The sequence below is a fragment of the Pipistrellus kuhlii genome, unplaced genomic scaffold (genome assembly GCF_014108245.1).
Source record: "Pipistrellus kuhlii isolate mPipKuh1 unplaced genomic scaffold, mPipKuh1.p scaffold_m20_p_37, whole genome shotgun sequence".
Taxonomy (NCBI): domain Eukaryota; kingdom Metazoa; phylum Chordata; class Mammalia; order Chiroptera; family Vespertilionidae; genus Pipistrellus; species Pipistrellus kuhlii.
Window position 1 is genome coordinate 1,025,988 of NW_023425537.1, and position 27,434 is coordinate 1,053,421.

Sequence of the window (27,434 nt, forward strand, 5' to 3'; positions counted from 1 at the left end):
GATTGCAAACGTGGGAGTTGGGGCCCCTTTTGGCTTCCGCCCTGGAACCAGAGGAGCTCTGTGCCAGTGATGAGTCCACTACTTACCAGCCCCGTGACCTTGACCCTGCTGTGTGCCAATGACCTTATCTTTCATGCAGGGATGCTGACATTCATTCCTTCTGTGCAACCGAGAGGGCTATGTCATGCAACGCATTCTGTTCATTCGACGGAGAACAAGACAGGCGCTCTGTGCTCAGGGGTCTTGCTGTTATCATGGCCGTGGGGCTGTACGAGGAGACTGATCATGAATTATGTTGGCAGAAGAGCTGACTCCTCCGGGTGATCGAAAGGGTGACATTAAATTCCCAGACAGCCCAGTCAGCGTGCTCAGTGATTGAGCATTGACCTATGAACCAAAAGGGTCAAGGCATGTGCCCAGGTTGCTGGCTCGGTCCCCAGGAGGCAGCTGGTCAATGATTCTCTCTCATCGATGTTTCTCTCTCCCCTCTCCCTTTATTTCGGAAATAAGTAAATAAAAATATATATATATTTTTAAAAATCATGGACACAGAGAGGTTCCGGGGGAGCCGTGTGGAGGGGGACAGTTGGGGTTCCATTTGGATGGGACCATTTGAGGTTGTTTGGGAACCAGTGATCAGCCTGCCCCACAGGCCGCTGGCACGGCATGCAGGGGCTTAGGGAAAAGGTCGGGGGCAGGGTCTGGGAATCTTCGAGGACAAGGGGAAAGGGTGGGAATTCCGCTGCGCTGAGGACTGAGCCTTGGGGCCTGTTCCGTGCTGAGCTCAGGAGGAAGGAGAGGAACCAAGGAAGAGAGGGGGTGGGGAGTGCCTGAGACCCGGCACTGGATCGCAGGCTCGAGTCCACTCTCTCTTCTGCCCCCCCGCGGGGCACCGAGGGCCCTTCTCTCCGGCGTGGCCTCTGCGGGCTGTGGCGTGGAGTCTGGCCTTCTTTTCCCTCCTGGCCTGGTGCAACAGGCTCCGGGGAGAGCTCAGGCCCTCGGTCCTGCCCCGAAATGCGAATGCCACCGGAGCCGGCCGCCGAGAAGGGCACAGGTATTTGGAAAATGCCACGGAGCAGGTCCGTTCCACCCTGCGGCCTGCAGCCTGCCGGCGGGGCTGGGATCCTCGGTTAAGTTCACGGTTCAAGCCCATATTGACGGAATCCTCCCATAGGAGTGGCTACTCGCCCGCCAGTGGGAACCCGGGCAGCCTCTGAGGGGTGTATCTCAGTCCCGGGCTCACTCTGACCGGATCTCACCTTGGACCCCAACTTTGGGTCCAACTTGTGGCTCTCTCATCCAGACCCAAACTGTTTCTGATTTCACCGTCTTGCCACTCCCGTTTTAACTGCGTGCATTTTTTTTTTTTAATTACAATGGCATTTATAGTTTTATTTCTAGTTCAAGAGGATGCCTGTCCATTTTATTTTTTACTCCTTTTTAAATACCGGGGCGTTTTTGAGCAATGCTCATTCACGGTCGTCATGCAAAAATGAGAAAACGGATCACCCCTGAGCTCACTACCCCAGGGAGGACAACTTGCTAACCTTTTGCTTTCTCCTTCCGGGTTTGGTTTTGGAACAGGTTTTTAAACAATAATGATGTCCTGGGCAGATCATGCTGGCGTTGCATGTGGACAAGGCTGCCCGGGCCTCAGCACACCGCTCAGCCTCCTGTTTCAGCCTGACCTTCATCGGCCGGGGCCTGCGGAGGTGTCCGCGCCTCAGGCCCAGGACATGAGCGCCCGGCGGGGCTGACCCAGGAGTCTGAGCTGGACACTGTCATCCCAGGAAGGTGCAGGCAGAGAGGGGAAAGCTTGCCGCCCTTTCTCGTGTCCGCTCTGGTGAGATGCAGGGTCCGTCCTTCAGGTCAGCGTGTCCTGGCATCACCGGCTCTGCTCTAGGGCGATCTCACTGTTTAATGAGCAGAGGAGATGGGCACCAGTTCCTGTAAAGAGCCTGCGGGGGGTGGGGGGTAGGGGTGGAGTAGAGAGAGACGGAGCGAGACGGGGGGACGGGGGAAGAGAGAGAGATGTGTGTTTAAAGAAATGTGTATATGTGAATGTTCCCCAAGTAAACATTTCAGAGTTGAGCCAGAATCATTAGGAGATAAATTGCCATCTGGGCATGTCCATTTTTGCTTTAAAAAAAAAAAAAAAATCCTCACCTGAGGATGTCTTTATTGTTGTTTTTTTGTTTGTTTGTTTGTTTTTGTGTGTGTGTGTGTGTGTGGTGTGTGTGTGTGTGTGTAATTCAGAGAAAAAGGGAGAAATATCAGTGCAAGAGAGGAACTATTATTGGTTGTGTCCTAATTGGACCTAACTGGCACCTGAGTCGCCTGAGTGGGGCTGTCAGCTTTTTTTGTTTGCTCTGTAGTGAGTTCATGCCAAGCAGTGAAGCCCTCGGTTTGGGGTTGGGGGTTGGGATGCCCCCGAGTTTTCTTTGGTGGAAAGTTATTTATTTCTTTATCTCACTCTCCATCGTCTCTCCTCATTGGTGCTTTATTTACTCGTAGTCGAGCTTGAGTGCTTTATGGGGAAGGCCCACTGGGCGATTGGTTTGTCTACCCAGCAAACTGGGATAGGGTGGGATGGGGAGGGGTGAGGAGAGGGAGAGGCGGGCCGCAGAGAAGGCCCCTCCCCCTCTCCCATCTCTCAGCAAGAAAATAAAAAAGATAAATAAACCCTAATCCTGTCTCGGGGGCAAATGGCAGTAAAGATCCAGGGTCATTTCCCCTGTTGATCCAGCCCTCGAACTCATTGCGGGGATTAGACGGTCCTACGGCTCTAATTTGCCAGATCAGATTGTATAATTATCTTTTACGGGCCTGGGTGTGATGTGTGCTTCGTGTTGATGCTGCAGGGGGCTGAGGGTGTGTCTGGCCTCCAGAGTCCTGCCCAGCTGTGTGGCTGTGCGGGGCTTCCACATGGGGAGGGCAGGGGCTGGGGGGAGGGCACGAGGGGGGGTGCTGAGAGCCTGCCCGGAGGCAGCACAGAAGCTGGTGGCAGAGCCAGAGCCAAAGGGCAGACCCATGTGGGTGGGGGGACAGTTAGGGGCAGGCCTTCAGGCTGGGGCAGGGGTCTCCCAGAAGGATCATGGACGGATATGGGGTGGGGGTCAGCGGGGACATGAAGGTTGGTGAGGTCAGAGACAGGAAGTCGTGGGCAAGTTCAGGGCTGAATGATCAGGCTCCTGACCTGGGGCGCCTTTGTTTTCACCAGGCCCCTGCCCTCCTCACACCTGACGTGAAAAGAGTATTTCATGGCGGCAGTGGTAGAAGGATGCATCTCACCCAGGCTGCATTCCATCGCTATGCCGGCCCTTCTGTGACTGTCAGGTTGTTCCTTCTGATTATAGAAGAAATGAGAACATTCTTTTTCTTTTCTTTTAATCTTTAATGTTGAAAATATTACATAGGTCCTCCTTTCCCCCCCATTTACCTCTTCCAGCCCACTCCCGTCCCCCACGCCCCTCACCCCCGACCAGGCCCTCACCACCCCACTGACGGTGTCCATGGGTCATGCATATACGCATACAAGTTCATTGGTTCGTCTCTTCCCACCTACCCGCCCTCAGAACCGCTGGGGCCCGGACCCAGGCTTCCGGAGGATTTCCCATCGGCCCGGGGGAAGAGGGTGGTGACTTCAGTGAGTCGCCAAGTCTGAACCCTCTCTCCCCTCCTGTCTTCCCCCCAAGGGAGGATTTACAGAAGCCCCTGCCGGTGCCCAGGGTCTGCTACTGGTGGGAGGGTTGAGCGGTCCTGGTGGCCGGGTGAGTTTAAATGGACTTGTGTTCAGTTTTCTATCCCCCCACCCCCTCGGGGAGGTTAGGCTGCAACCAGAGTTTATCGAATGCTTTGCACCTCATGCACGGGACGTGGGTCGAGTCTGGGGGTGGCAGCGGGCATGGGACTCCCTCCTGGTGTCGGTGGTGTTGGACTCTGAGAGTATCTTGTGTTTTCCTTGCTTCTTTCTGAGTTTTCTGGCATTTGCGTGTGGTCTAGGTAGGTCCCAAGTGTCCCACGGTTCATCGGAGCTAAAATCGTGGAGCCTGCCTGGCGTGGCTCAGTTGGTTGAGCATCTACCTGTGAACCAGGAGGTCACGGTTCGATTCCCGGTCATGGCACATGCCCAGCTTGTGGGCTCCATCCCCAGTGTGGGGCGTGCAGGAGGCAGCCGATCCATGATGCTCAACATTGATGTTTCTATCGCTCTCTCCCTCTCCCTTCCTCTCTGAAATCAGTAAAATATTTTTAAATAAGATAAAAAAAATAATAGTTGAAGATCTTTGCCCTGCCGTCAGGAGCCCCACCACGTGGCATTGGAGGTCGGTTCTGGGGTCGGTCCCTGGGTGTGGCAGAGGAAGCGGACCCGGCCAGCGTGGGTGCCTGGGGTTGGCGGGGAGGGGGCTGGAGTTGGCGGATGGGGTGGCCGGGCCTCCAGCCGGCCCTGTCCTCAGGAACTCCAGAACCGGGGAGCCAGCCCCGCCCCGGGCGATGTGTGCGCGCCCAGCCGGAGGACAAAACGCCACCCAAACAATCCTTCCCCTTGTGAGGGAAGGTTATGCGTTTTCTGTTTCACATCTGATGGTATTGCCTTTCCCCGCGCTCTTTCTTCTCTCTGTCTTCGTCTGCCAAACGGAGGGTCCGGAGTGATTTCTCCGAGCCTAATGATGGGGAAGCTGAGAAGGGGGCCATTATCTCCAAACACCTTTTGAAATACGACTCTTCCTGGTGTCTGAATTGGGTGGGGGAGAGGCCGGATTTAAAGATTACATATTTTAGCAGGAACAGCCACGGATGCTGATCGCTCAGTGCGTCTTCTCAGGAGACACACAGGATGCTGTGGAGTAACCTCGTTCTCCAGAAACCCGTGTAAAGGGGCGACGTAAAGGGGCAAAAGCATAGCTGATAGGTACTGGGTGCAGGGTAGGGGGTCAGGCACAGATTTTGACGCCTCCCCCCCCCCCCCCCGTCCCAGGTGTGACCCCATTTAATGGATTTAGGCCCCATAAGATGGGAACATAGAGAAATTCAGAATCGTGTCACCATAGCCGCCTTGGAATAAAAGACTCAATAAAAACAGAACAATTCGGAACCGTGCCAAAAGGTTATTTTGTAGTCGAGGTCCCCTGTGAACTTAAGTTTGGTTATGACTTGAAAGAAACCACTACCGAGTGTAACACCCATTTACCTCTTAGTTTATTCTGGGTCTAGTACATGAGGTTGGAAACCCTGTGTTTCTTGAAAGTGGCCCTCGAGATGCCCTAACCGGTTTGGCTCAGTGGGGAGAGTGTCGGCCTGCAGACTCAAGGGGCCCAGCTTCAATTCCGGTCAAGGGCATGTACCTTGGTTGCGGGCACATCCCCAGTAGAGGGTGTGCAAGAGGCAGTTGATCAATGTTTCTCTCTCATCGATGTTTCTAACTATCCCTCTCCCTTCCTCTTTGTAAAAAAAAAAAAAAATCAATAAAATATATATTTTTTTAAAAAAGGAAGTAGCCCTCGGTCACCATGTCCACAGCTGACACAGGAAGTGGGCTTCTCCCTTTATTCTCAGTCGAGGGTGTTCTCCTCTCTACCGATGCGTCAGTAACCTCCTGAGTCCTCGGGGCGGTGTGGCCCTCAGAGTCCACTCCTCCTGTGCGTTACGCTGGAACATGACTGTCATGATCCCCGTGTGCTGAGGTCACCCTGTCCTTCTCTCTCCAGTGCACTCAGAGGCTGGTGGCCACCCTGGGCAGCTGTCCCGAACCAAGTGAGGCCGGGGAGGAAGGTGACCGGGAGCGCGCCAGGTAAGAGAGCTACGCCGCCCCCTGCTGCCGTCCTGGCTTTGGGGTTATGTTCCTCCCACAGCAGAATCCCCCACCCCGGCCTCCCTGACCCTCCTGCGTGCAGCCCTGAGCAGAGGCCGGCAGGCGGGAGCCATCGGGGAAAGTCGAGGCTCAGCTTGAGGCACCCGCCCTCCTAGCCAGGCTGTGTTCTCGGGGCTCTTACTTAGAGGAACGTGTTGTCACCTCTCACAGGTCAGTCACGTGATACCCAGTCTACAGATGAGAAAACCAAGGTACCATTTGTGGCCCAAAGTCACCGAGTTATTTAGCGAGGGAGCCAGGGTTCAAAGCCAGAGCCGGCCCCCTCGCTGTGCTGTCTCTCCATTCCGAGTGACGGTGAGTGTTCTGGTCACCCCTGCCCGGGGCACGCACATCTGCTCCCTCCACCTGGTCTCTGTACGCAGGGTCCGAAGCAGGGCACGGAGGCCTTGCGTTGTGCAGGGAGAGCCTGCAGGTCTAGGAAACACAAAGGTGTGGATTGTGCCTACTGACCTTCAAGAGCTCAGAGACCCACGGTGGGGTTAAAGGGGACCTCAGGGCTTTCTGGAGCATGGCAGATGGACATCCGGTCCTAATAAGCGTGGTTTGGGCACGGGCCACTGCCTGACAGCAGGGCTGGACCTGCCAACAGCTGTTGAGGCCCCACCGTCCCCAGCAGTCGCCCTCCCGGCTGGGAGTCTGGCTCCTAGGTACGTGCCAGTCCAGCCACGTCCGTGGGCATGTTTGGAGGCCGCAAAGCGTCTCTGTTTCTCCTGCGGAGCCTGGGCGAGGGGTGCTGTGGAATGCCCATCAGGGCTCTGGATCTGGGGAGGTCATGTGGCTGGTGTTGGTCCAGCACACTGGCAAAGGGGGTGCACCTCCAAGACCTGGGTTCAAGTCCCACTTCCACTGTTTCCTCCCTGGGTGGCTACAGACTGCTGACCTTGACTTCTCTGGACTTGGGTGCCCACCTCTGTAAAACGGGAGCGATCGTGAAAACCTTTGCCGTGTGGTGACTTGAAATGAGAGAATACACACGGCGTAGAGCCTAGCACGGTGCCCGGGGCATAGTGAGCGTGCCTCGGATGTCAGGGGGCTGTTGTCTTTCTTATTGGTCTTGGCTATGATGTTGGTGAATGACTGAGCCTCGGTTTTCTCATCTGTAAGATGGGATGGCAGGACCCTGTGGTCAGGGGAGGCTGGGAGGTTGAATGAGGCTACACAAATCATCTGGATTGGAACAGAGGCCTGGTCTGTCTCTGCGTCTCTCCCTCATTTGCCTGATTCCGCAGGGATCATTCAAAGGAAGGTAGCTGGTGATGGTCAGGCCTCTGTCCATGAGAACACCGAGTCCTGGCAGATATTCCACAGCCGTTTTCTTTTTTTCTTTTAAAAAAAATATATTTTATTGATTTTTTACAGAGAGGAAGGGAGAGAGATAGAGATAGAGAGAGGAACATCGACCGGCTGCCTCTTGCACACCCCCTACCGGGGATGTGCCCACAACCAAGGTACATGCCCTTGACTGGAATCGAACCTGGGACCTTTCAGTCCACAGGCCGACGCTCTACCACTGAGTCAAATCGGTTTCGGCCTCCACAGCCGTTTTCTGATTCGATCCCCCTCTTCTCCCAGCCACAACCTCCCCCTCCCCCCCTTTAGTCTTGACTTCCGCAGCCCACCAAGGGTCCCGCCCATTAGGTTCAGTCTTCTTAACCCAAGTAGTTGTAGGTGTGTGCTCACAAGCCTCTGTCTCAAACTCCTGTCACTTTCTGCTTAAGAGCAAAACAGCCCAAACACCTATCAACTCTCTGTACTGTCTCACTGGGCGCCTGCCTCTGTGGTCGCACCTCCCCCCATGTGGCCATCTGTGCGCCTCACCTTCTCAGAAATCCCCCACAACCAAGGCGCCCGTGGCACCGGCCGCTCCTGCACCCGCACATCTCACCGTGGGCTGCCGGCCCAGCAGGTGCGGTGAGGGGGGGGGGGGGGGGGATGGGCCTGTTGCCTGCTGCTCGGGTTTATGGGCCTTCCTTCCTCGCGGCTCCTTTTGGGGCTGGGACAGACAGACGCGGTGCGCAGACACCGTGTGGGTGCCGGTGGGAGGACGGGCCTGCGGAGGAGAGGCGGTTGCTGACATGCGTCTGACCCTGCTGTCTGGCGGGGGTGACTGACAGGCTGTGTGCGGGGGAGGGGAGTTAATGAGTGACTCCCAGGGGATTTCCAGGCTACAGTGCGGGCACCATCTGTCTGAAAACGGCACCCTCTGCCTTAGCCAGTGCTCTCCCCTTCCTCCTCAGTGACCCCCAACGTGAATGCCATTCCAGAAGGTGCTCCTTGCCACCGATAGAATGGTAGTGAGCCCCTCATCCATTCATCCATTCATCCATCCATCCATCCATCCGTCCATCCATCCATTCGTCCATCAGTCCTTCAGTCCATCCATCCAGGCCCACTATGTGCCAGGACTGTTCTAGGCAGAGGACACGATTTGCCGTTTTGACCTTGCCTTCCACCGGGGCAGGCGCAATTGTGTCTGTCTGAGCACGCTCCCAGGAGGGCAGGTCTGGAAGATTGTTAGCCCAGGCCCTGTGGCTGTGGGGGCACTGAAAACTCGGGCCCTGGGTGCTCCCTGCTGGCCCCCAAACCACAGGGCTAACGCGCTGGCTGCGGCCACAGCCATCGTTGGGAGAGCAGAGGCCGCCGGGGCCCTGGGAGGAGACAGTTGCAAGTCCCAGTTCCGAGCAGCGGGGCGATGACCTCACCCGGGGACGGGAGCAGAGCTGTCCAGAGGCCTCGCAGACGGAACGTCCCCTCGGATCCAGAAGTGAGTCACCGTGGCTCGTGTCCCTGCCACGGCGCAGTCCCCGGCCTCCCACTGCACCCGGGGACGTGGCGGCCACTGGTCAGGCCTGGTGACTCACTGGGTTTCCGGAGCCAGCCCCTGGGGGTGGCTCTCCCTTCTGGCAGCCGCATCCTGGGTGCTGTGGACGCTCAGAGGCGATGTGTGAAGACGGGCATGGCAGGAAGGGCCCTGGCGCTCTGAGCGGGTCCGGCCACAGCCCCGGGCACAGCGAGCGGATGGCAGACTTCAGCTCGGAAAGTCCGGGGGCTCCACGGAGCTCATCCCTGGTTTCCTGAGCCCCAGGGGCCATACACACCCGAGAGCTGGGGGAGCAGACAAAGCCAGCCGGTGGGGGCGTTGTGGGGGCCCCCATCACCCCATCTAGACAAGCCGAGTTCACCCGAAGGGCCAACGGCTGGCAGTGTCGGGTTTCCCGCCACGCCCAGCGCCAGCCTCTGCTGTCATCCTTGGTTTTCACCTTCTGAGGCTGGAAACACTGTCATCTCTTCTCCACCTGTCAGTCTCGGGCCGGCAGGGAGACCTCGGTGCCGGGCCCCTGATGTCATCGCTGTTTATCGTCTGGCTTAGACGGGAGAGGCTTGCGGAGGGTTAGAAAGAAGAGAAAATCCCCGCTCCCTCTCTGCGAGGACTCTTCCTCCTGGTGCTGCCTGTCCCGTGTCCTTTCTCTCTCTCTCTCCATCTCTCTTGTGAATGAAGACAGTTTGTCAAGGAGATCACGAGAGAGAGAGGAAGGACGGACTCACAAACTCAGTTGAAGGAAGGGGTGGTTGGGGGGAGAGGCAGAGGCTGGGACATGGGGGGTTCCGGGGGTGCTGTTTGGTTTCCACGGTGAGGATCAGGGCCTCTGGGCACAGCCGACCTGGAGCTGGGTGGTCGGAGGTAGGGACATGAAGGCCATCTGTGCGAGCGAGCGGGTGTGGGGGCCGGGCCCCTGTGGGTGAGTCAGCCTGCAGCAAACTGGAGCAGGGAAGTGACTCACTCTGAACCCTAAGCAAGAGCTCGGCGGGCCGGGCCGCCAGCACCTGTCTGGGCCGCGGTTAGCTGTTAACGCCGCCAGTGAGAGTGTCATGGGAACCGACCGGACGCCGGCCTACATCGCTGCCGGCCGCCTGGCTCTCTGTCGCCTGCACACCCTCTGCTGCCTGCACACCCTCCGCCGCCGCCCGCCCGCCTGCCGTGGCTCCTCTCGGGCCTGACCCGGACGCGGCGGAGCCACGGTGCTCCTGGGGGCACAGGGTCTCCCGGGTGCCCCTGGAGGGTGCAGGGGGTGCGGGAGAGGACAGGAAAACGGCCTGGCGAGGCGAAACCCGAGCTGCCGGGTCAGCCCGAACCTGGGCATTGCAGGAGTGGGCCGAGGATGAGCAGGCCCGTTCCGCACGCCGCCTGCAGGGGCTGGGCCTGGGGCTCAGGCAGACCTGCAGGGAGTGCCCTGGGGCCCTGTCGGGCTGGTGCAGGGGCCCCACCAGAAAGGAACTCTGCCCGCTCCCACGGAGGCCTCTGACCCGGGCACCGTGAACTCCGGCCTCACTGACCTGGGGCTGGAGGAGGGCGGAGTTCTTGCTCCATCTTCCCTGATCCTCCCCGCCCGCTCCCCAAGGCCGCTTCAGGCAGCCTAGAGTCCAGGGCCCAGCGCTGAGGCCTCTGCAGGGCACGCTGGGAGGCCTGGGCCTGGCTGGGGGGAGCTGTGCGTTCCCATCAGCTCTGCTTTGCCCTCTTCCTTTCTCCACGTCTGGTAAACACACGGGGGCGGCTCCCTCCTCCCCTCCCCCCCATCCCAGAAGGCATTGCGGGGAAGGCCCAGCCTGGGCACAAGCCCTGCTGCCCGGCCTGGTTGATGCCCTTCCACTCCAAACCGCCGAGCAGGGGCGGGAGGCTGACCGAACAGGAAGAGGTGGGCGTTTTAGCAGGTCAGGCTCCCAGTGACCTTAGGGATGCCCAGCGGGGAGCTAGCCCCTGGTCCTTGATGCCACCTGGGAAAAGCCCTGAGGAGCTCGCGGGCGTACAGAGGGGGCGGGCCGCCGTGTGCCGGCCCGGTCTGCGGAGGAGCGCCGGGCTGGCCATCGGGACGCGGACTCCCCGGGTGGCCCTCACAAGCCCTCCAACCGCCCGGCAGGCTCCCATCTGCGAGGCGGGAACGAGGACACCGGCCCCGCTGCCTCGGCAGGGTCTGTGGGAGGCCAGCTGAGATCCCCGGGCACGTAACGAGGCCCAGGGAGTGGGAAGGGCCACCCAGATCGGGGGTGGACCCCGGGTGCTTAGGGCGATTAGCAGCCAAGCGGGGCCTGAGGTCTGTGCTCCTTCCCGAGGTGGCTTTACGGGCACCCACCTGTGGCTTAAGAGCGTCCGGGGCCTCCCACAGCCGACTCGTCACCGCCCGGTGGGTGTGCTTCAGTGCCGGCTCAGCCTGCATGGAGGCCCGCCTCGGCCGCGGCCCAGAATGGCTGCCCTGCCTTTCCTCTCGGGCCCGGCAGGAGCCAGAACAGCTCCCAGGGCCTTATCGCTTCGGCTTTCCCCGGGGACCCCGGGCTGCCCGGGCAGACACGCTGGCGGCACGGAGTCCCTTTCTCAGTCCACACAATCGTGGGGCACGGAGTGAGGTGTCTGCTGTCATGGGATTTGTCCTGGTCGGTCACCTTCCTGCCGTCCCAGAGGAGAGGGGCCCGTGGGCGTGTCAGATCATCTCCCGTGGCGCAGGATGTGAAGAAGGTTCTGGACAAAGCATCCCTGGGCGTACCTCTCGTCCGAACCCTGGTTTCTTTTTCCGTGTCGTGTTCTGTGCACTCATTGAAGGGGGGCATGTTGAGGTGTCAGGGAAGTCCCGATGGCCAGGGAGCATGCGTGGGGAGCCTCTTGTAGGCCCAGGCCTTGCTGAGTCGATTGGGCATGTAATCCTTGCTTATAGTCATAAAACCAAATTCTTCTTCTTTTTTTAAGAAATAACTATTGGCTTTTTTTAATTTTTTAATTTTTTATTTTATTGTTTTTTTTCAGAGAGGAAGGGAGAGAGATAGAGAGCTAGAAACGTTGATGAGAGAGAAACATTGACCAGCTGCCTCTTGCACACCCCCCACCGGGGATGTGCCCGCAACCAATGTACATGCCCTTAACCAGAATTGAACCCGGGACCTTTCAGTCCGCAGACCGACGCTCTACCGCTGAGCCAAACCGGTTTCAGCTCTTTTTTTTTTTTTTTAAATATATTTTATTGATTTTCCACAGAGAGGAAGGGAGAGAGATAGCCAGAAACGTCAATGAGAGAGAAACATCGACCAGCTGCCTCTTGCACACCCCCTACTGGGGATGTGCCTGCAACCAATGTACATGCCCTTAACCGGAATCGAACCTTGGAACTTCCAGTCCGCAGACTGATGCTCTCTAGCCACTGAGCCAAATCGGTTTCGGCCCAAATTCTTTTTGACCAGCCAATCCCATCTCTCACCCAGACCCAGGCCTCCCCCAGCCTTTCCAGTTGGGCGTCTCTTGCTCTAAGTCTAACCCTTCAGGGATGGAGACTTTGATCTCTCCAGAAGTCACCCCGTCTAACACATTGGTGACTCTTAATGGTTGGGAACTCATTCTTGTAGGGAGACGCTGTCTGCCTCTGGGAACTTCCAGAAGGGATTGCTCTCTGGGACCTAGAGAAGCCAAAGGAGACTTGGTGAAGTTGCTGAAACTTGGGGGTGTGGGGGGAGCCACCTTTCGTGGCCTGAATTCTAGGGGAACCCCAGACCCTGTGTCCACCTGGAACCTCAGCGTGGCCTCCTTTAGGAGAGGGGTCTGTGCAGAAGGAGTTGGTTCAGGGTCCAGCGGCAAGTCCCCGGACGAGAAGAGGAGGGGAGCCGACGCAGAGAAGAAAGAAGCCTTGTGAGGAGGGAGGCCAGGGCCGGGGTGCTGCCCAGCGGAGGTGTGCCCCGAGGAGAAGGAACCCTTTGGCCGGGAGACATGGCGTCTTCGGAGCCCAGAAAGGTACCAGCCCCGGCCTCTCTGACCGGAGGAACTGTCTCCACCAAATTGTCCGCAGTGTCTGCTCCTCCGTTTCTGGAAGGGGATCAGAAGTCCTCACCCCGCTCACCACCCTGCAAATACGTGTGCGGCTTATGCCCACAGAAGTAGTTACAAGAGGTGTACCATCAGGAAAATATAGAAAAAGGCAAGAAAAATAGTTAAGATCCATGCTCAGTGGTAGGACAGCAATCTTTTTTTTTTTAAATTTTATTTCAGTGTTTCTATGGTTGCTTAGTATTTCCTTGTGGGTCTATAACACAATTCTTTTTTTAGTAGTGCTTTGATTTTTCTGGCTTGTTATTTGCTGTTTAGCAGTTCTTTGATTTCTTCCAATGTTTTTTTTTTTTTTCTTTTGTTGTGAACGGAGGCTCTGATGACAGTCGTGCGGTGCTAGCGTGTGGGACTGTGATCACTAGTGACCACCTGTATGGTTTACAGTGACACATGACAGTTCTCTGTCATGAAGTGCTATTAATAGAAGCCTGGAACCAGAAATGAAACTTGGTTTTAGCCCCTGACATGACCTGGGGGCTAAGATCTGGTTGTGGACAGAGCCAGTTCCTCCCGGAGGCTCTGAGAGAGGCATCCCGGCTGCTCCGGCTTCTGGGAGCTGTGGGCACGCCTGGACTGCAGCTGCAGTGTGCGAGGTCTAGTCTCTATCTTTGTGGTCACACCACGCTCTTCTCTCTGTGAGCGAGTCTCCCTCCACCTTCCTATCAGGACACCTGTGATTGTAGGTAGGGCCCGTCTGGCTAATTCAGGACCATCTCCTCACGTTGAGAGCCTTACTTTAGCCTGGCCAGGGTGGCTCAGCTGATGGACCATCATTCCATGCACCGAAAGGTCACCAGTTCAATTCCCGGTCAGGGCACATGCCCAAATTTTGGTCTCAATCCCCAGAAGGGGGTGTGCAGGAGGCAGCCGGTCAATGTTTCTATCTCTCTCCCCCTCTCCCTTTCTTTCTCTCTAAAAATCAATAAAAACATGATTTTTTAAAAAAAAGACCCTTCATTTAATTCCACCTATCAGGTCCCTTTTGCCACATAAGATAACGTTTCCATTGTGACTATCTTTTCTTCTTTTTATTATTTTCTGATGGGATTGTGATGGAACCTGTCACCATATGCCTGCCGATTTTCTCCCAATAAGTTCCCGTAAGTGGGAATCAATGGTGAAAGGGCGATACTGCAGCGGTGGGAAAGGTTTCGGGAAAGGATTCGGTGTGAAGTAGATGGAACTGGTATCTTTTTGCGACTGTCCCTTTAAGAGCCCTTCTTAGCTCTCCTAGTTGTCACGTGGGACAGGGGTGGGAGTGGGGGCAGGCTATGGGTTGAGATCCCCATTACAGGAATCATTTAAAGTCAGCCTGGAGGAAGCTCGGGGCTAATGGGATAATTCCCATTAGGGGAGGAAGGAAGTGAAGGTGGCCTGACATCCTCTCTGTCTTTAATTTATGTGATTCCCTGAAACCTCCCCCTTCCCCCCCCCTCCCCCCCCCCGCTGGGGCCCCTCCTTCGGCTGTCCCTGTGAATTCTGGGCCCCATTGTCCACCCCGGTCTGCCAGCCAGCCAGGGCTGTGGTTCCCAGCAAGTCCCAGCACGCCCAGGCACCTGGGAAGGCTGCCTTCCGCCCAGACCAGGCGTTCGGGCTCTCGCCTTGGCAGCTGTGCCAGAGGCTCTGGTCTTTGCCTCTTTCTTCTCAATTCCCAGAGCCTCACGCAGCTCCCCTCCACCCCCACCCCCATCCAGACCGACCGGGGCGGACCGGGACCCGTGTCCATGGGGCCTGCGAAAAGAGAAAAGCTCTCAACAGAACTGAGGCCGGCTCCAGGGACCTGGAGGCTGAGGCAGCCAGGATTTTGTTTGCAACACAGCACCCCCACCCCCCTTTACTTTTAGAGGGAAGGAGAGAGAGAAGCCGGGGTGTGCGGGGTGGAGGGGAGAAGGAGGGAGGGCAACAGACATCCCTTCTCCTCCTCCGTGGCTGCCTGCACGCTGGTCAGACCTCTCCCTGCAAACATGAACGTCCAGTTGGGGCCTTTAATTAGAAGGGTGTGAGGTAACCCCAGGTCCAGCGTATTTGAAGTGCAGATCAAAAACCCTGGGAACATCTGGGGGCTGCCGAGAGGGAGACCTGACCTCATCCGGGACCCTGGCTGTCGGAGTCGCCCGTTTCTTTTACGGACACCGGCCGGGGACCGTGCCCGCCGCCCTCCCGGAGAGAGGCCAGGCTCCTCTGGTCCTGGCGTATTTCTTTTCCTCCTCGCATCCTCCCCGAGGGAGGCCATATGGTGGAGTGTTCCGAGTCAGGGCCAAGGGCCAGCACTGTGCTGGCCCCGGGGACAGCCCGGCGGTCCTGAGGATGCTGATGTGCCGTGTGGGTGGCCTGTCCCGTGAACTCGCTGCCTGACCTCCCGGGGCCTTCCAGAGCCCAGCTGCAGCCTTGAGGAACAGCCTGGCCTCGCCGTGACCGGAGGGTGCCGAGGCCCGGCTTCCCTCGTCACCTTGGCACCCAAACCATGTGCGGGCCGGGCTGGGTCTGGGGCTGGGATCGGGGCCAGGCAGTCCAGGCCGAGTCCTGCAAGCATCCCTACCCCTGGGGATGGCCCAGCCTGGCTCTTGAGGCTGTAGGGCCTGTAATGAGAGTGAGATAGACGGGAGAGCCAGGGGTTCGAGGCAGAGGGGACACAGAAGGATGAGAAGCAAGGGAAAGACAGTGGAGTGGAAGGCAAAGGGTATCTGTGCATTTCAGGGTTAAACACCGGCAAAGCCAGAGGTTGGCTTCTCGTGGGCGCGGTCCGAGGGGAACTGCATTGTGCACAGGGGGCTCCTTGAGCGGCCGGTGGTCGGTGGGTGAGACTCCGGGCCTCCTCGCCTCCTCCCCGCGTATGGAGGTCTCAGACTTTGTGGAAGGAGTTGAGTTAAGGTTAATCTAAATACTAGGAACAACCTTACTGATTTAAAAAGGGGAAAAAATCACCCGCGGGAGGAGGACGGGAGGGAGGGTTTTCACTCTGTGGCTGTGGTCTGTGCCGGGAGAATAACCAAGGCAGTGGCTCCCGGTCTGTCCTTCCTGGGAAGCCGGCCGCCTGGGTCTGCTGATAGAGCGCGTGCTCAGGGGAAGGGCAGTGATGATGACCAATACCACTGTGAGCCTTTAGTATTGAGCCCAGGCCTCCCGACGGCCCTGCCATGGAGTCGGTACACCCGGTGTGCCTGCTTTACAGAGGGTTAGAGAGGCAGCTTGCCCAGGTTCTGGGACTTGAACCTCAATCTGACTCCATCTCGTTAAGCTAAGGTGTTTGCCCATCGGTAGGAATGAGTATCCATGTCCTGCCTCCCTCCCACACTGTGAGATAACCAGCTTATACTGGTTCATTTACTGGTTTGTCCATTCATCCAGCTGTCCGTCTGTCCATCCATCCATCTATTGATCCTTCCTTCCTTCTTTCCTTCCTTCCTTCCCTCCTTCCTTCCTTCCTTCCTTCCTTCCATTTATTGATCCATCCATCCATCCATCCATCCATCCCCCCACTCATGCATCCACCTACCCATCCATCCATCCACCCACCCACCCATGTGCATCCTCAGGACCAGACACTACGCTCGGTACTCTGAACACAGAGAAGAAAACCATGGCAGCCATAGCACGCCTCCAGCTGCTCCCAACAGACCTTGGCCGAGTGCAGGAACCCCCAGGAGGCCCCGAAGCCTGCAGCACCCACAGTCCTTGAGTGCACATGCTCTTCTCCCAGGATTGATGGGCAGCCTCTCTGGGTGCCCCAAATCCAGGCAGCTCAGGGGTCCCGCCGTGTCCTCACTGTGGGCTGACAGCCAGCCCTTAGACATCTGGGTGGACAGTAGACGGGACTGCAGGGACCAGGCGGGGATCTGTCTGTCCATCCCTCCTGAGGAAAAAGTGTAGCAGATGCCCAACTCTCTGGACTCCCCTCGCTGGCACAGGCAGAGAGGGGGTCCCCCTGGTCCACCCTCGGTTGTTGGGAGCAGGGCTGGCACTCTCTGGCCAGCCCCCCATTTCCAAAGGTAAACAGAAATTGAACATCGTCTCTTCACCCCGAGAAAGAGCAGAGAAGGGTCTTGTGCGGGGCCATTAGGTGGCCCCTGAGGGACGTGCCGTGTGGTATGGAGAGGGCAGAGGGAGTCTGGGACTAGGGTCCCTGTTATCTCGAAAGTCCATCTTAGGAACAGTCTTCCGCAGATAAAAACAAGGGATCCAGGCCGGCCCGGTTCGGAAGGGGCTTTGATCCGCCTAGAAGTTAATGCTTTTCCAGCGGAGAACCGCAAACCAGCCCCACCCTGAACCGCGGAGATAACAGGCCGGGGCAATCGCAAACCACCGGCCTCTGATAGAGCCGGGTTTATTGAGGTCTGGTTCTCACCCAATGGGAACACATCCGGCGAGCATCAAAGGGCCCGGCGCCACCTTGTGCAAAGAATCCTGGACCCTCAGGTGTGCGTGCTGGGCAGCGTGCGTGTGTGGCTGTGTGTGCACAGGCTGCCTGTTGGCAGTTACCTCTCAGTGGGCCAGAGGCCACCAGCCCCGGCGGGTAGGGAGGGCTTGGCAAGTCTCAAACTCTATTCCTTTGCTCTGGCTGGTCCGGCTCCTGAGGTGGTTACTCAACATCGTACGTAGAAGGGGTGCTCTGGCCGAAACCAGTTTGGTTCAGTGGATAGAGTGTCGGCCTGTGGACTGAAGGGTTCTATTCTGGTCAAGGGCATGTACCTTGGTTGCGGGCACATCCCCAGTAAGGGGTGTGCAAGAGGCAGCTGATCGATGATTCTCTCTCATCGATGTTTCTAACCCTACCCCTCTCTCTTCCTCACTGTAAAAAAATCAATAAAATATATTTTTTAAAAAAAGAAGAAAAAAAAGAAGGGGTGCTCTGTGCCATTTTGCCCTTGACTTTGTGTCGCAAAGGCCGCTCGTCTACGAAGTTGAAGGGAGACAGGAGGTGGGGGCTCAGAGAAGACACAGCCTGGAGGGTTCCCCTTTGGGAATCTCAGACTTGCTCCTTTGCAGCCCGTGGGAGGTCTTCTGAGTGACGGTGGTACACAAGCCAAGGATGTAGATCGGACCCCTACGAGGGGAAGGAACAGGGCATGGGGGATGATGGGAGAATCTCAAGGGAAGAAGAAGGTCGCATCTTTGCAGGGGGCGAGTCGGTGGGCGGATGGATGGGTGAGTGTGATCTGGAGGAGGGGCCCCTTCCCCGCCGGCCCCCGGCAATGCCCCTTGGCCGCCCCCGGTTCCATCTGGGCCGTCAGGATGCTGGACATCACACGTAGGCCTCTGGGGACAGGAGCCGAGAAACAACAGCGTGCACGCAGCACATCTGGAAGCTTTCTAAGGGTTATTGTTTAGCACATCTGCAGGAGTCAGAACATTTGCGCAGGGGGTTTGCAGGCTGGAGGGAGCCCAGGGGTTTCAGTCAAGCGGGAGCTGTATTTGGGCCCCATGGGGAAGGGCGATGGGAGGGGAGAGGAAGTGGGGAGCTGTGAGCTGGCTGATGCCAGAAGCCAGGTCCTTTCTTGTTCGGTCTAATTGGTTGCCGGGAACAGACGTCCCCAGGAACAGAAACGGGACGGTGTCCTTGCCTCGGGTTCCGCTGGCACAGAGCAGTGGGGTTCTCCTGCCTGCTCCAACCCGCTGCCTTCGGTGGAAGATGCCAGAGGTGCCATCCCACGGGGCCTTAGCCTCCCAGGGGTCCCTGGGACCTGGCTTTTTCCATGTGGACTACAAACTCATACCTGTTCCCCGACTTCCCAGTTGGAGCTGAGAGAGGGAGGAGAGGAGAGGCCAGTCTATCCTGGTGCTTGGTTTACCCTGCAGGCTTTTCTCTCATCTGTTCTCCAGTCCCTCTGCCTTCCTCTCCTCCTGCCCTCCATGTCTTCTCTCTCTCCTCTTTCTTCCTCACCTCCTCCCCTTCCTCCTTTTTTCTTCCTCTTCCTCCTCTTCTCCTCTTTTCCTCCCACCTTCCTCCTGCTTCCCCCAGCGACAGCCTTGACTTAATGGTTTGGGCCAAAGGGGACCAGGGAAAGCTTGGTTCAGCATTTCATCAGGGGAAGGCTGCGAATGAAACGGCAAAGGCAAGAGCTGGTCCCAGCAGGATAGAGAATTCACAGGTGACTTCACCTGCCTTTTCCAGGAGCCAGAGCATCATCCCACTCCGCTCTCCTTCTCTCCTTGTTCCCCGGTTCTCCGATCATCCTTTCCTCCCTTTATGCTCCGACCCAGCTACGCACGCCTCACAGAGCTGATTTCCAGGCTCCGTGGAAAGAACGGGAAGCCTGTCCTTGCTCGGAGCGCAGCCCTGTGGGAGGATTCTGGTTTCAGCGCCTGAGGAGGTTACGGACTGGTGCTCCCGTTTCTCAACAGGCCGTCGCCATGTCCCGCCTTCCTGAAGGCAGCGCCCCGGCTGGTGTGAGCTCATGTGTGCAGCGCCTCGTGGGAGCTGGCTCCCAGGGCCCTGGGTTTATGAGGGGAGGAAACAGAGGCTCTGTGTGGCTATTCCTGGAGGCAGGGAAGGTGTCCACCCTGTTCTGATGGGAAGTGAGGTGACACAGCCACCAGGAATCCTGCTCCATCCAGTCACCCTGCCTGGCAGCTACCTGTCCGTTCCCAAGCCTGCCCCCGTCCTGCTGGTTACAGTTTCTGCTTGGGAGCAGCGTGTGTCCTCCCCAGGGTCAAGTTCAGATATGTTCCCGCTTCCCCCACTGGGGGCAGTGTCCCCTCCGGGCCTGCCGGCCTCTGCCATGCTCAGCGGCTCTTGGCCTGTGTGATGCAGTGAGTTGGGGTGGGGCCTGAGAAGTTGCATATCTAGAGTTCCCAGGTGCTGCTGAAGGCGGACTGCACTTTGAGAAGCTCTCCTCTGGACGGGTTCCTTTTTCTAGAGCTGTGGTAGAATGAATCCATTGTGGTTTCTAGAAAACTCTACAATCATAGTGACTTCACTGTTAAGTCACAGAGCATTCTTGCTCACACAGCAGATATCCAGAAAAAGGCCATCCAGGGCGAGTGTAGCAGTTCAGTCTTCAGGGACCCAGGCTTCCCTCTTCCTATTAAATTACCTTCCCACAGGACTCCCATTTTCAGCGTCTCTAGTAGACCAGGACAGCTGCTGGAGCACCAGCCATCATGTCCTCACAGAAGGCAGAAGGAAGGAAAGGCAGAGAGGTAACAATCGGGCTCTTGCCAACACCTTTTGAACGGCCTCCCCAGAGGTCCCACAACCCTTGCTTAAGTCTCTTTGACCAGATCTTAGTCACATGGCCATAGCTAGCTGCAAGGGAGGCTGGGAAACGAAGTCTTTTGACTCTGGGCCTCAGTATGTCCACCAGAAATCGAGTTCTGTTTCTTTTTTTAAAATTTATTTTTATTTTTATTTTTAAAAAAATATATTTTATTGATTTTTTTACAGAGAGGAAGGGAAAGAGATAGCTAGAAACGTCGATGAGAGAGAAACATCGACCAGCTGCCTCTTGCACACCCCCTACCGGGGATGTGCCCGCAACCAACGTACATGCCCTTGACCGGAATCGAACCCGGGACCCTTCAGTCCCCAAGCCGACGCTCTATCCATTGAGCCAAACCGGTCTCGGCAAGAGTTCTGATTCTAAGTAGAAAAGGGAGAACAAGAATTGGAGTAAGGAACTGCCGACAGAATCCTCCTCAGAGTTATAATTTATTTGGCATCTGCCTTGTGCCATGTACTTTTCATACGGTATCTCCCTTAATCCGAAAAGCTCTGCTAGGCAGATATTATCTCCATTTTGCAGATGACGAAACAGAAGCTTTCAGAGATGGAGCCAAGTTACAGTCGCGAATGATAACAATTTCAAGGCCCCTTCAGAGCCTGGGCTGCTTCCTGCCTCAAGTTGGTCTCAGAGACCCGCCCTTTGCCCTCTGAGGCGGTAGGGCATCTGTGGGACCTTCCTACGCCGAATTCTGGACCTCGCCCCTTCTGGCCAGCCTCAGCCCAATCCTGCCCGTGTGCTTGCTGTGACACCCCCTTCCACAGACCTGTGGGGCACAGAGACCCCGTGTGCCCTGATGCACAACAGTGGGGTTCCGTGGCTGCTGTAAAGCTACCATGAGTTTAGGGGTGTAAAGCAGCTCACATCTATGCTGCTGTAGTTCTGGGGGCCAGTTCCACTGGGCTAAAGCCAAGGCACCCTCAGGGCTGGCTCCTTCTGGTGTCTCTGGGGAAGAATCCACTTTTTTGCCTTTCCAGCTCTGGAGCCTCCTGGTCGCCTTGCCTCGTGATTCCTGTCCTGGGGTCCCTCTAGCCTCCCGGTCAGGTCTTCCTCTGCCTCCCTCCCTCTTTCTTGTTTTTAAATAGGGAATTTATTTTTATTTACTTATTTTTTGTTAATCCTCACCCGAAGATATTTTTTCATTGATTTTTAGAGGGAGTGGAAGGAAGGGGGACATATAAATATATATAGTGGTTGCAAGGCCTGGTCTGGGTCTGGGGATTGAGCCTGCACCGAGGTATGCACCCTTGACCAGAATCGAACCGGGGACCCTTCAGTCCATAGGTTCACGCTCCATCCACTGAGCCAAACCAGCTAGGACTGCCTCCCTCTTTCTTATGAAGACTTGTGATCACGAGTGGGTCCCCCTGGATAATCCAGGGTAATAATCCCTGCAGCTCCAGAGCCCTCGCTTCCACCCGCACAGTCCCTTTCGCTGTCAGACGCAGCGTTCAAGGTCGCAGGGATCAAGGCCTGGTTGTCTTTGGGGGGCTAATATCCAGCCTACTGCAGTGGCCCCCTTGTCACTGTCCTCCCTTCCCTCGTCCCCAGACAGAACGTGCACACACTTCACTCTGTCCCCGGGGTTTTCAGAGAGGCCAGAGGCAGGTCTGAAGAGCACAGCTCCCAGTGGCCATAGCAACAGACACAAACACATTCGGGAGGGGGGGCGGAGGGAGGGAGGAGGATTGGGGGGAAGGCGTTCCTGCCCTAGAGGTGGCAGAGTGACTTAGCCTGGGCAGGGGTGCCCAGTGGAGACGTGAAAACAGCAGATCCGTGCCCGCAGCCAGCCTCGTAAACCCTGTGGGCGGTGTGTTTCTAGGTAATCTCTCAGCTCCCTCGGCGCCTGTTAATCCGTGTGCCCCCCGTTGCCTTTCTCCAGGCTCACAGAGGCGTGTCTCCGGCCACATATAAACCACGCACCCAGAGGAATGGGGGAGGGGGTGGGGGAGGGAGAGTTGGGCTCTGCTTAGACTGCTGGGCCGATTCCCTGGTCTCCACCCCGCTCCCCAACGCGCGCACCCCCCCCCCCCCATGTCTCAATGAGTCTGGGGTGTTGTATGTTTTGCTTTTCATTTTATTTTGCAAGTCCCTCCCAACATTCCCCTCTGTGTTTAATGTCCCACTGCCAAGTGCATGCGGTTGCCGGGCAACAAGAAGGAAGTCCCTGTGTGATTCACCTGGCGGCTGCCAATTAATTGGCGAGCTGCGTGCGTCTCCCGGGGCCCTGGGCCCTGTGGGAGCCAGCGGAGAGGGCCGCTGCCCGGGAGGGAGGGGGGACCAGAGGAACGTGAGCACAGTGTGGGGGTGTGGGGGATGCTTTCGGGTCCAGAGGAAAGAGTGTCTGGAAGGCCCAGGCAACCCCTGGGCGAAGACATACGATGGCCCCTGGCCCCCAATCAGAGAGCCACCTGGAGTGCCCTTGGGTAGGTGACTCATCTGCAAACTCTCACTCCTTCCAGGGGGTTCCATCCTAACAGGGACAGTAAGACAGCCCCACAATTCTTTTTTTTTTTTTTTTTTTTTATATATATATATAATTTGATTGATTTCAGAGAGGAAGGGAGAGGGAGAGAGAGATAGAAACATCAATGATGAGAGAGAATAATTGATCAGCTGCCTCCTGCACACTCTCTACTGGGGATCCAGCCTACAGCCCAGGCATGTGCCCTGACCCGGAAGGAAACGGTGTTCTTCTGGTTCTTAGGTCGATGCTCAGCCACGGAGCCAGGCTGGCGGGCCATCTCTGCCTGTTTGCCATCGGCATTAGGGAAGGAGAAACGTGTTAAACGATGCCTTCCCCTTTCCTCAGAGGGACCCCTACCCACTCTGGTGGTTTCCTAATTAACTGTTTTAAGGGACTTGCTAGAGCAGAGAGATGCCGGCTGAAGGGAACATTAGGATTAGGGACCAGACCCTTGCCATCCTCTACTGAGAACATTAGCACCCTCTGTGCCTCAGTTTCCCTGTTTGTAAAGTGGGTGATCTAATACCTCCACACTCCCCACCCCACATCTCACAGACATATTCCGGTGGCCTGCCGAAAACAGATTTTTCCACTTCCTCTGGGCTGGCTGGGTTCAGTGGTGGTTGTTTTTTTGTTTTTAATAAATCAGCTATGGGTGTAGCGGTGGGATTTGTGTGAAAGGCTCCCGGTGGTGACTCAGTGTCCAGGGAGTTGCTTGAAATGGATAAATATCCCACCCCACCCCCAACTTTTAGAAGCAGCGTCTCCTCAGCAGCTAGACTCTCAGGGAGGGAAGCAGGGAAGTGACGCTCACTGTGGGAAGCCATCTGCTGGAGGCGCTGACAGCAGGTTCTCACTCCAATGCTGTGTTTTGCTCCGCAGGCTTGGGAAGCAGGATGGGCAAAGGGTGGCCCTTCCTCACCCTCACCACCCACCAGGATGCCTCCTGGAGCCAACGTGTGCCACCAGGCGCCCCCTGAACGTCCTGGCTCCCATGCAACCATCCCTTAAAAGGCAAGAACTCTGCGTGGGATGGAGAAATCTTACTTTGGAGAACATCTAAAGAAGGTTCTGGGTTTGAGAAGACATTCGAGGAGAAAGCAAAGACCCCCGCCCTGAGAAACAGTGGGAGTGATGACCTGCATGCAATGGGGGACGCATCGTTGCTGGGGGCAACCTACGGAGAAGACACCGGTGTCCCAGACCTTGCTTCTTCTTATGGAAAACGCTTCCTCTGCAGCCACGGGCTCCGAAGGCTCCCCTGCTCCCATCCAGGAACCCCACCCCTCTTTGCCCCCCACCTCCACGCCTGCTGCGCAGCGATTCCTGTTTGCTCCCGCATCTTCTGGCGGATACAGAATAAATTGTTAACTACACTCAGGTCAAGCAGGATCTGTGTTTTTTGTTCCTGCTTCTCAAGACACGGGTGTGCTGCTGCGCGCACGGCTTGGAGGCGGCTTCCTTCTCGTCTACTCGGGTCTGGTCGCATGGGTTCCAGAGGGATGCTGATCGGTGCAGGACGTTCCTCGGGTGCTCGGGGACCCTGGCAGGGACTCCGGCGGGGGAGCTGGGTCCTGAAGGCTGGCATTCTCTATGCCCAACCGTCTCGGCCGGGATCACACACGGGTAGACATCTGGAGGAGCAGAAAATGACTCTGTTGTTTAGTCCGGCTGCCTTCTGTTGAGCCAGCGGCAAGACCCTCTCCTCTCAGGTGGCCCTTGGGGTCCACACCAGAACTTGGGGCTTCTTTATGGACCATCCGGCTGCCGGCGCTGGTGGAATTTATGGCGGACCCTCTTGGCGGACCCTCTTCCTCCGGAGCGTCTGATGACCACACACCCGCCAGTGGATTGGGCCTCATGCGACACAAGTCCTGTTCATTTCGTTCGCTCTGTAGCCGCCATAGGCATGGACGGAAATACGTCCTAGATGTCTACTCATGTCAGCCTTGGCCACAATGCATGGCCAAGCAGGTCTGTACTCGCAATGTCCACAGTGAATGGATGGCTTGCCTTTGTAAGAAAGAAAGGATTAAAGCGAGACCTGTGTATCTTCCCTGTGTTGCAGGTGATGTGTTTGTGTGACCATTTAGTGACTTCAGTGTCCTCTCAGTGGAGCCAAAGGGTCCTTCTCAGCGTCTCAGGTTGGACACAGAACAAAGGGTGGGAATCTCTGGAGTAGGTTTCCTGCAAGGCTTGTCCGTGGGCTTTCGCCATCCTCCCATGACAGGCAGCCAGGCTTGTTGTATCAGTTCAGTTCCTTTGGGTGTCAAGGGACAGAGACCCACTTACCTTAACTCCATAAATGCTGGTTTATTGCAAGTAGGCAGGAGAAGTCTCCCCAGCAGCTGCCCAGCTAGACCTTCCCAAGAAGCCCAAGTCATTCAAGAGTTTGCATTGCCGCCCGGCTGGTTGGCTCAGTGGTTAGAAACCAGTGCAGACGGAAGGGCCTTGGGTTGGTTTCCAGTCAAAGGCATGCACCTGAGTTGTCCATGTGGTTAGCAACCAATCGATGTATGTCTCTCTCACATCAAATGTTTCTCTCTCTGTCTCTCCCCTTCTCTCCCAACTCTCTCTAAAAATCAATGGGAAAAATATCCTTGGGTGAGGTTTAACAAAAGGGTTCCCATTGCTAGAGATTGTTTCCAGAGATAGCAGAAACTGTCAGACCACAGTCCCCTCGATCTTCTACTCAGAGCGGGATCCACTGCTCCAGATTCTAGAATTCAACTTGTGGTGATGGGCTGAGGGTGCTCAGGACCAAGGGCTTTCCTAGGATGCAGGAATTCCAATGCTAATCCTGTCATAGTCCTGGGCAGACTGGGACAACTGGTCACCCTGCTGGGTGACTCGATGATCCTGGCTCTGCTTCTGCTTCTGCTTCACCTTCTGTAGCCAACTGATAGTCTTGACCGGTTTGGTCAATCACCATTCAGGACCCTTGTGTCTGGTCATATCATTGGCCATTAGCAGCCTATAGATGCGTGCCATTGGATCCTGCCACCAGTCTTCACCAAGTCAGTTGTTTTCCGAAGGTTAGGGTTGATGATACCGATTGAAAACCTGAGTATAAGGAACCAGCTGAGACCACTTTCTTCAGAAGAGGGCTGTGGGCAGTTTGTGTGTGTGTGTGTGTGTGTGTGTGTGTGTGTGTGTGTGAGAGAGAGAGAGAGAGAGAGAGAGAGAGAGAGAGAGAGAGAGAGAGAAAGAGATACGTGTACTTACAACATACAATAATGAGCCCAGGAGAAAATTCTGCAGCCTAGCTAGACAGAGACTAGGAGCTAAAATCTTTGGGATGGTGGTATCTGGAGAGCAAAGGAGTTGGCTCGAAGACTTCCTGCAATGCCTTTGAACGCTGGGATCCTTTAAACTATCAAGGGCACGCAAATTGGGCCTAAGTGTGTACTTTTTCTCTAAAGTCTCCTAGATACCCTTTGAGTTCCAGCTCGGAGCGTGGGGCCTGGGACCACCCAGGCTCCTCCTTCCCGCTGCAGACGCGGCCTCGGTCTGGGTGAGCGGGGCAGACGGTGGTGCTGGCAGTGGAGGGTGGAGGAGAGGAAGGTCGTGCCAGCCCAGTCGTTGGTGTTCACGACAAGTAAGAACAATCCAAAGAAGGCAAATTACAGGTTCTTTGCAGGTTTGTCAAAGCCAGGCTTTCGGGATGCGTGCCATCCCGAAGGTGTTGCTGCTTGCTGGGGATCAGGCCTCCTCGTCTTGCTGAAAGACGGCCGTGCGTGTCTGCAGCGCTGGGACACAGCCCTTCTCTTGCTTCCTTCCCTGGCGAATGAAGGAGTCGGGCCCGAAGGCCTCCTAGCTCTGACATCCACAGCGCTGCCACATGTGATAGAGCAAATGACGTAAAGATTGCTTACTGCTGTTCCCTCTGAGAACAGGCTAGCAGCCGCTGCCGGAGGTCCAGTGGAACCGTGTTTCCTCCACATGCTGGACACACTGGTCTTGCTTTAATTCGTTCTGAGCCTAGCTTAACCTCAAAGGAGTGCCGGTCCGTTTCCCCTCGGTTTGGTTCAAGCTTCCCTCCGAGATTTCCGTGGCATTGAACTTGCCCCGGGGGAGACTTTTATCCTCTTCCCATGGTCCCACGAACAGGTGTGTTGGTAGAAAGATAGGAGGTTCCAATGGTGAAGGACGACCCTCAGCTCAGGAGGATGTGGTTTAGAGGGCATGGAGGTGACCTTGGGAATATCATGGACCTTGGACAAGACCCTCCTGCCAAGCTGCTAGAAAGCAGGGCTGGCTCCCCCTACCTCTACTTTGGAGAGCAATCCCCAGAGGGAGCACATCTGTGCCCAGATCTGGAAGAGTCTTGAACTCGGGGGGCTGGAAGCTTGCACTCTTGTCCTGCTTTTGCTTCCGCTTGGCTCCAAGGTCACATGTAAGCCACTCAAGCTTTTTCTCTGGGCCTCAGTTTCCTCATCTATAAAATGGGAGGGGGAGGAGAAGACAGGGTTGGTCTTGAGGGCCCTCTGGGGTCCCTTCTGGGGGTCAAGTTCCGAGCCCCGCCTGGCCCAGATGGCGTCTGCCTCTTCTCTGGCAAGTAGTTCTTTCCCCCTTCACCTCCGGCTGCCCAGGCCAATCACGGGGCAGCCCAGGGAAGTCCATTACCGAAGAATGCTTCAAAGCTGTTTGCCCTCGTTGTCAGTTGCGCTGAACATGAGTTTGTTGAAGGGGGAAGGCAAATAGACACACAGACTGATGGCAGGCCCGGGGAGGGGCCTGCTATTTGCCCGGGGTGGCGGGGAGGGGAGGAAGCAAACCCGCCTGCAGTTCTGACCGGTAAATAAAGCCGGGGAGCTCTGCGTGGCCGAAACCCTGGGGGATTTATTAGTTTGCTCAGTGGAAGGCAAACATGGAGCCCGAAGCTGCCCGGCCCGCGGCCTGCCTTGGGCCTTTGTGTGCCGTCGGGCGCCGGTCACCTGCACTCCGGCTTATCAAGTGCTGTCGGAGGTGTGTGTTTCCAAATCGCTTTCCATATCCTTCTCTTTCGCTTCC

At 56.5% G+C, this 27,434-nt stretch overlaps 1 long non-coding RNA gene across 3 annotated transcripts in view; it reads left to right on the plus strand.

Moving 5' to 3' along the window:
* LOC123651102 overlaps positions 1 to 24,477 on the plus strand; it is a 111,079-nt gene extending 86,602 nt beyond the window's left edge. The window contains exons 1-2 of one of the 3 annotated variants that reach the window (XR_006739581.1): positions 5,530 to 5,791; positions 23,304 to 24,477. This is a non-coding gene — a long non-coding RNA (uncharacterized LOC123651102). The other 2 variants (XR_006739583.1, XR_006739582.1) reach the window with 2 other exon arrangements.
* The last annotated feature ends 2,957 nt before the right edge of the window (positions 24,478 to 27,434 follow it).